This window comes from Rhipicephalus sanguineus, chromosome 2, assembly GCF_013339695.2.
Source record: "Rhipicephalus sanguineus isolate Rsan-2018 chromosome 2, BIME_Rsan_1.4, whole genome shotgun sequence".
Taxonomy (NCBI): Eukaryota; Metazoa; Arthropoda; class Arachnida; order Ixodida; family Ixodidae; genus Rhipicephalus; species Rhipicephalus sanguineus.
In genome coordinates, this window is record NC_051177.1 from 165,583,873 (window position 1) to 165,590,226 (window position 6,354).

A 6,354-nucleotide genomic window follows, 5' to 3' on the forward strand; every position below is an offset into this window, starting at 1 on the left:
TGCAATTTTACAACTTTTGCAATGGGGGACAGCTTGGGGCACAGTCAGAATAGAAATTTGACATATGCCTCATCTGCAGTCTAGTTGTAAAACGATGGCCCCTGTTTACTATGCGTGCAGCCAACAAAATATTTTCCTCCTTAACATGTAGCGCAGCGGCTTTCGGTCACTGCAACATGAACTACTGTCAATTTCTGCTGCTTGTAATGAAAAGACAAGTACGTGGACTGAAGTTAAGAAGACTATGCAAGATTAAATTAAACAATAACAGGTAAAAATGAATCTATTAAGGAAGCTAAATGAATGAAGCTAGAAAACCTATCCAGATGACAAGGTAATCACTGTATATATCAGTAATCTAACAGTTTAAAAGCCATAAGGAACAAATTGTCCCAGAACAAAAAGGCACAGGCTTACTAAGTTTATTCCTAACGAACTCTATATTCCTCTAAGCCAACATTTTCCCCTCTTTCACTAGAGGTGTTTTCACAGCCACATTGACCTGCAAATTAGTTTTAAGCGAGACTGTATTCGCAGCATAGTGCAGTCATTCAGAATTCCTGAAAATTGCTCAAGTATCATTTCCAGCAGAAGCTACTTGGGCATAGAGCTAGCTATGCGAATTGCTCAGAAAATGTGTTTAGGTTGTCACCTTTATTGTTGTGTACTGATAAAGATAGAATTTAGCCGGCAGCTTTAACATCTGAAGATAACTTGCTCTAGTGGTAGGATGAATAATTCCTGCGTTTCAATGTACTCAATACTTCCACCTCAAAAAAGTACATTCAAGAATCGTGCTACTTACCTATACATTCCACTCACATTCCATTATTTTCTTCGTCAGACTGAGGATTTGGGGTTGACTTTCTTTGTTTTCTTGCTCCCCTTGCTGCCATGGTCTGGATTGATGCCAAAAAGTGCCCTGTTTTGAAAACAGAAAAAACAATGCCGAGAATAGCAGTTATGAAGCTACTCATAAACTTCTACTTAGATCCGTGGCAATTTACGAAACACATTCTAGAAGATGTGCAGAATCTAAATGTTGAAATTTGGTGTCTCAAGCCTATCCATAAATGTTATTCATACAGATATTGCTCCTTCTTAAAGATCCCCCAATGCAGCATAAATGCTAACCACTGATGTGTAGCAAAGTTTGACTATACTAGTATTGCTTTTTATACTGCAGCTGTTTCTTAGTGATTTAAGCATTGACCTCACATGTGGATGACGCGAGGTTCGATCCTCAGCGCGGCTGGGTGCCCACCAGTGATAAAACGGGTGCTAGCTTCCTTTGCCCTGCTTCTCGGCATATCTGCGGAATACCTGGGAGCACTTGGAAAATAGGTTTTATATACAACCTTGCGTTGAGAAATGTATCATGAACCATGGCACTCATTGGCCAAAGTTGTCTTTGCACAAAAAAAAAGTCATCGTCATCAACGCAGCATTAATCTCTTGCCACATTGCTGCTTAGATGCATATACGCTCACTGGCACCATCTGCCAACTTGAATTGCGAGGATGAAGAGACACTAAGCAGAAATGCTACAGGATGGTGGCACCTTAGAAAGTGATCAATGGTTTCACTAATCCTGACTTGCATAGGGCTGCACGTGATGAAGAACAATCAGCGAAGATATCCAAGTCAATAAAAGCAACAACCCAGTGGCTCAGTGGTTGTGGCACCATCGGCTGATTACAAAAGAGGTTTCTGATGTTCAGGACAGGTTTCGACTTGGGCTTGTTAGTGATTCATCTTGATGGGAACTGATGAGCACAAAAGAGAGGGACACAAGAAGGAACATGCGCTTCGTCGGTCTATTTATGTTCCTTCTTGTGTCCCTGTCTTTTGTGCGCATCAGTTTCCATCAAGGTTTTTGATGGCATTTCAACGAAGGCAAAATGCAAGCGTTACCATGTTCTATATGATGTCACTACAAGTTTACGAGCCGCAGAGTGAATTTCTATAACCAAAGCCCTCCACTCTGCCTATGAAAGTCCCAACTTGACTTGGCTAGGCAATAGGTTGCCTACGGTGTGTTTCATAGCCAGAGTCACATTGGCACGTTAAATGCTTCGATAAAGGCATAATCAGTAACGAGTAAAAATGTTGTCTCTTTGCTGCAGCAGCCTATGGATAGCATTCAGAGCATGTAGCACACATCTACACCGATGCACACCTGGGTACGTGAACTACACAACTACTGTAAAGACCTCCCTTCTGTTTCCGTTCATGCTGATAATGAGCATCGAACATGCACCCGAAATTACAGAAGTTGGGTGCATAAACTTTGGAACACAGATTATAACTGGAAGCTTAAAAAAAGGCACTCGGGACAACAAGTTGACGTTCAATGGCAAATTGATCCACCTTGAGAGAGAGTTCCGCTACTAAAAACGGAGTGCTTGTAAGCTCGAAAAGACAAACAAATAGTGCAATAGGCGCCAGCACTACCGGTCATCTTGCGGGTGCACTGAAAGCTTGGACGTGCATCACAGAGGCTAGGCTTTCACCGCCATGCACTTATTTCAGAACTACAGTCACAGGAGCCTTCCCCTCATAGAAGTAATGAGTTCGAATCAAATAAGAGGACAACTTTTATAATCAATTCTCACAGTAACCACGTATTTTGCTTTCTGGAAAACGTCGTTTTGCTCAGAATGAGACACAGAGGATTTTTTCTGACAATAATCATGTGTTTTCAGTGCTGCTTTAAAGTGTGAAGGCTACGGGTACAACAGGCTACTACAGGAAGGGGTTTTCAAGATGACTAAAATCGGTAGGATGCTAGCAGGTTCCACAGCAAGCACAAGAAACCCTCTATGCAGATCGTTTGACACCAACATTAAGAGAACAATGCTTACGTTAGCTGCTTTCTTATGCAAAAAGGAGAGAAAAAATCCCTCTGAAATGACTTAAAAACCCACCTTTGAATAAATTCCAGCGTTGACTCCACTCCTTCAGCATAGCACACATGAAAGCAAAAATAACTTCTAAATAACATGCAGAATGCTGTAGTGAAGTCTCCATTCGCTCCAACACATGGTGATCCACAAGAACTAGGTACTCCTCTGGGTTCCACAAGTCATCACCTAAGGTTAAAAGCACCGACCATGAAATGGCATCCTTAATAGTTCAAGCAGTTTCTCTTTTATATTTCAGCATGTATTATGCAAGTAAATTCCTTAAAAATAGAAACTAGTGCTAATGAATTCTGCATACTGACACAGCTCCTGTACGATATGTTAATGCAACTGCAACAAAATCATGCTAAGTGGTTACAAGTATGGTCAGTTTTCATTTCAAGGATTTCGGTGAAATTTTAAGCTTTGTAGAAGCGCAAAGTATATTCATCTGTTTATGGTGCTCATAGAGGAAATGCATATTTTCCAACTATAAAACCATCCAGTGCTGCAATAAAATGTTTTTACCAAACTGTTGTAAAAACACAGCAATGCATTATTCAGGACACAGCATACAGTAGCAACCGTCAAACATGCTCGGCATGACATTAACAAACATCCCATTCAATGAATACGCATAAAACAGTTAGGCATGCAAGCATGCAGGTCGTAAAAGCAGCCCGGTGAGCTAGAACATAAAAAAGCGTACTTAAACCTGCAATACTTGCAAAAAATATGTTACTAATGCAGTAACAGAATATGTACCAAGCAAAAAGAATATGTACTAAGCAATTCCACGGTACATCACATACTGAAAGTTCATACCTGCTGCAATTATGCATGGTGACAGGGGCACATCACCAAGTTCCTTCTATCTCAGTCGGAGTCAAGCATGCCAAAAAAGAGTGGAATAGAGCTTTTGACCTTAAAGCACAGACATTAGCAAGTAAAATTAGCAAGTAAAAAATTAGCAAGTAAAAAAACCTGAATACCGTAAAAAAATTGCAGTGCCCCAAACAGGATAATTTAAGAGATTTATAAGAATGCTCACACACAACGTATATAAATATGAGGTACTGCTGAAGATGTAACCTTGGTCAATTAAGGCCGTGACAATATTCTGCGTGGGCCCATTTGCTGTCTGGCTCAGAGTTATGCACGCAGCTCACATGTATTTTGGATAAGCAACCGTAGACGGGCACTAGGACCGACTTCCAGTTTAACGTGCAGGATAATTTGTTTTACTCTTATGCTGGCTATCACAGAAACATACCTCTCTCTTCTGCACAAGTTCACTGAGGTCTTCCCCAAACCAGGAGGCAATTAGCTGGATCACACCAAGCAGCTCCACATGTTGAGTTTTGTTTGTTGAGCTTGCAACACTTTCGACACCTTCATTACAGCTTTTTTTCCATGCGTTTCCTTGTCGAAAAAATTCCTGATAGTGCACATTTTTTCTGTTAAAGAACGCTCAAGCGTTTCCTTGAGGTCAATATTGAGAATGCTCTTGAGGTGACTTTGAATGCCACATGCTGTACACAAGAACGGCCATGCGATCTTGAGCTCCGGTATGGCCAAGCCTGCTTTAATGTCTTCTTGTTGCAAATATGTCGATTCCATTAGCACACTCCCATCATTTCTGTAGGATGGGTCCTCCTTGAACATAGCCTGCAGCACAAGCTGCTTCTGTCTCAACTCCTCGGGATCACCAGGCGGAGTAGTAAATGTTCTGCTTATAAAGCTTGAGCGCTTCTGAGACTGCCTCTGATTGCAATTCCTACTTTGGGATTCTTCTCGTCTCATGTTTTCTGCCCTTGCCACAAGCTGATTCGGAACAGAGTCGTAGCCAGTTCCGATGAGAGTACCATCGAAAACATCTTTAAAAGATGCTGGGTACGCATCCACTACTTTCATTGCAATAACTGCAAGCTGCTTGCGTAAGGGGCATGGGCACACTTTGAGAACGCTGTCAATTATTATTCTAATCATTTTTCTGCGGTCTTTAGGAACTGGACGCTTTCCACCTTGCACAGCTGTTAGAAGAGCCTTTGGCATGGTCTCCCACGGCACACTGAATGACTCCGGCCAGTTTGGGCTAAGAAACACGTTGGTCCCGTTGGATTCCTTGTGAGCTGGTTCGGCTGGACAACCTTGTGCAGCTCCCTCGCCGTTCGGCGCCGCTCCCTGGCTGTTTGGCACAACTTCCTGGCTCAGGCAATCTGTGATAAATGAATACATGCGTGCCATGATTTCATATTACTGAAAAAAATAACCATGCCATATTTATTCACAGGATACACTTCACAGAAGCTGCAACCTGCCTTACTACAGCCCAAAAAAGAATACACCATGCACCGCTGTATACGCCAACTTAAGCCTGACTAAATAATAACAAAGTGTGCACTAAATGTCACACCCAATCATGCTTGAGTATCTCTTTAGATACACATAAAAGCTACAGCTTGGCAGTCTACAAAAAATGACAAAAGCGCACTCCAACACAAATTATGCCCCAACATTCTTGCACGGAAAACAGGCTAAAAAAAGATAGAGCCGTTGCCAGAACCAGGGGCACCCGTGTTTATACGCCGCAGTACTTTTTAAGACTTGATCCTAAACAGTGCTTGGTACTTCAACAATTGGAGCGTTACGTTTCCGAATTCTATGCAGGTTATGACATTCTGTTGACCCTGCATATATTCCTAAAGCAATTTCACCTGCAGTTCAAGCTTTTGGAATGTACCTGACAGATTGTGACAGAGCATAGTTTACTGCTAAGACTGCTTATGTAGATTGCTGAACTGGTGTACGTTAATACTTAGTATGAACCATTTCTGTGACATTTTCAACAGCACTTTGTCTACACTGGTTGTGTAATAAACGTCAAAGGACTTACACTTGTTTGTCAAGTACTCAACAAGTTTCCGAGCTTGGATTGGTTTCAGGACGCTACACAAGTCCTGTTCGTTGATGAGGTTGAGGTCATCACAGCACTCCACACCGAGTTCTAAGAGTCTGTTCACAAGTGCTTTACGTGTCTCAACAGGCAGAGCGGGTAGAGGTTTCGCTATTTCCATCTCCAGGCCTTCCATGTCCTTGGTGAACTTGGTGCTTCAGCACAACAAATGTCTCACCCCTGATTTCATAAGCAGACAAAGGGTAAAAATCTGCAATGTTAGAGACTTCCACTGCTGTGAATATATTTCTGTTGTGTAGCTTGTATGCATGCAGCTCGGGGGAAAAACACGCTTTGAACTGCTTCACCACAAAAAACACATTGACTTTGTTCTGAATGACAACAACACTTATTTCACCAAAGCAGAGTTCATCATCGATGACTAGTGGGAGAAAGTTATGAACACAGTACTCTGTACCCTTGTATGAAACGCAAGTACATGTCACAGAGTTGGTAACATGAAAGTAATTACTTTTAAGGCACCCATGCATTTCT

General features: G+C 41.9%; 1 pseudogene; it reads right to left on the reverse strand.

Moving 5' to 3' along the window:
• Positions 1–805: 805 nt before the first annotated feature.
• LOC125757400 (uncharacterized) lies at positions 806–5,995 on the reverse strand (annotated as a pseudogene).
• Between the last annotated feature and the right edge of the window lie 359 nt (positions 5,996–6,354).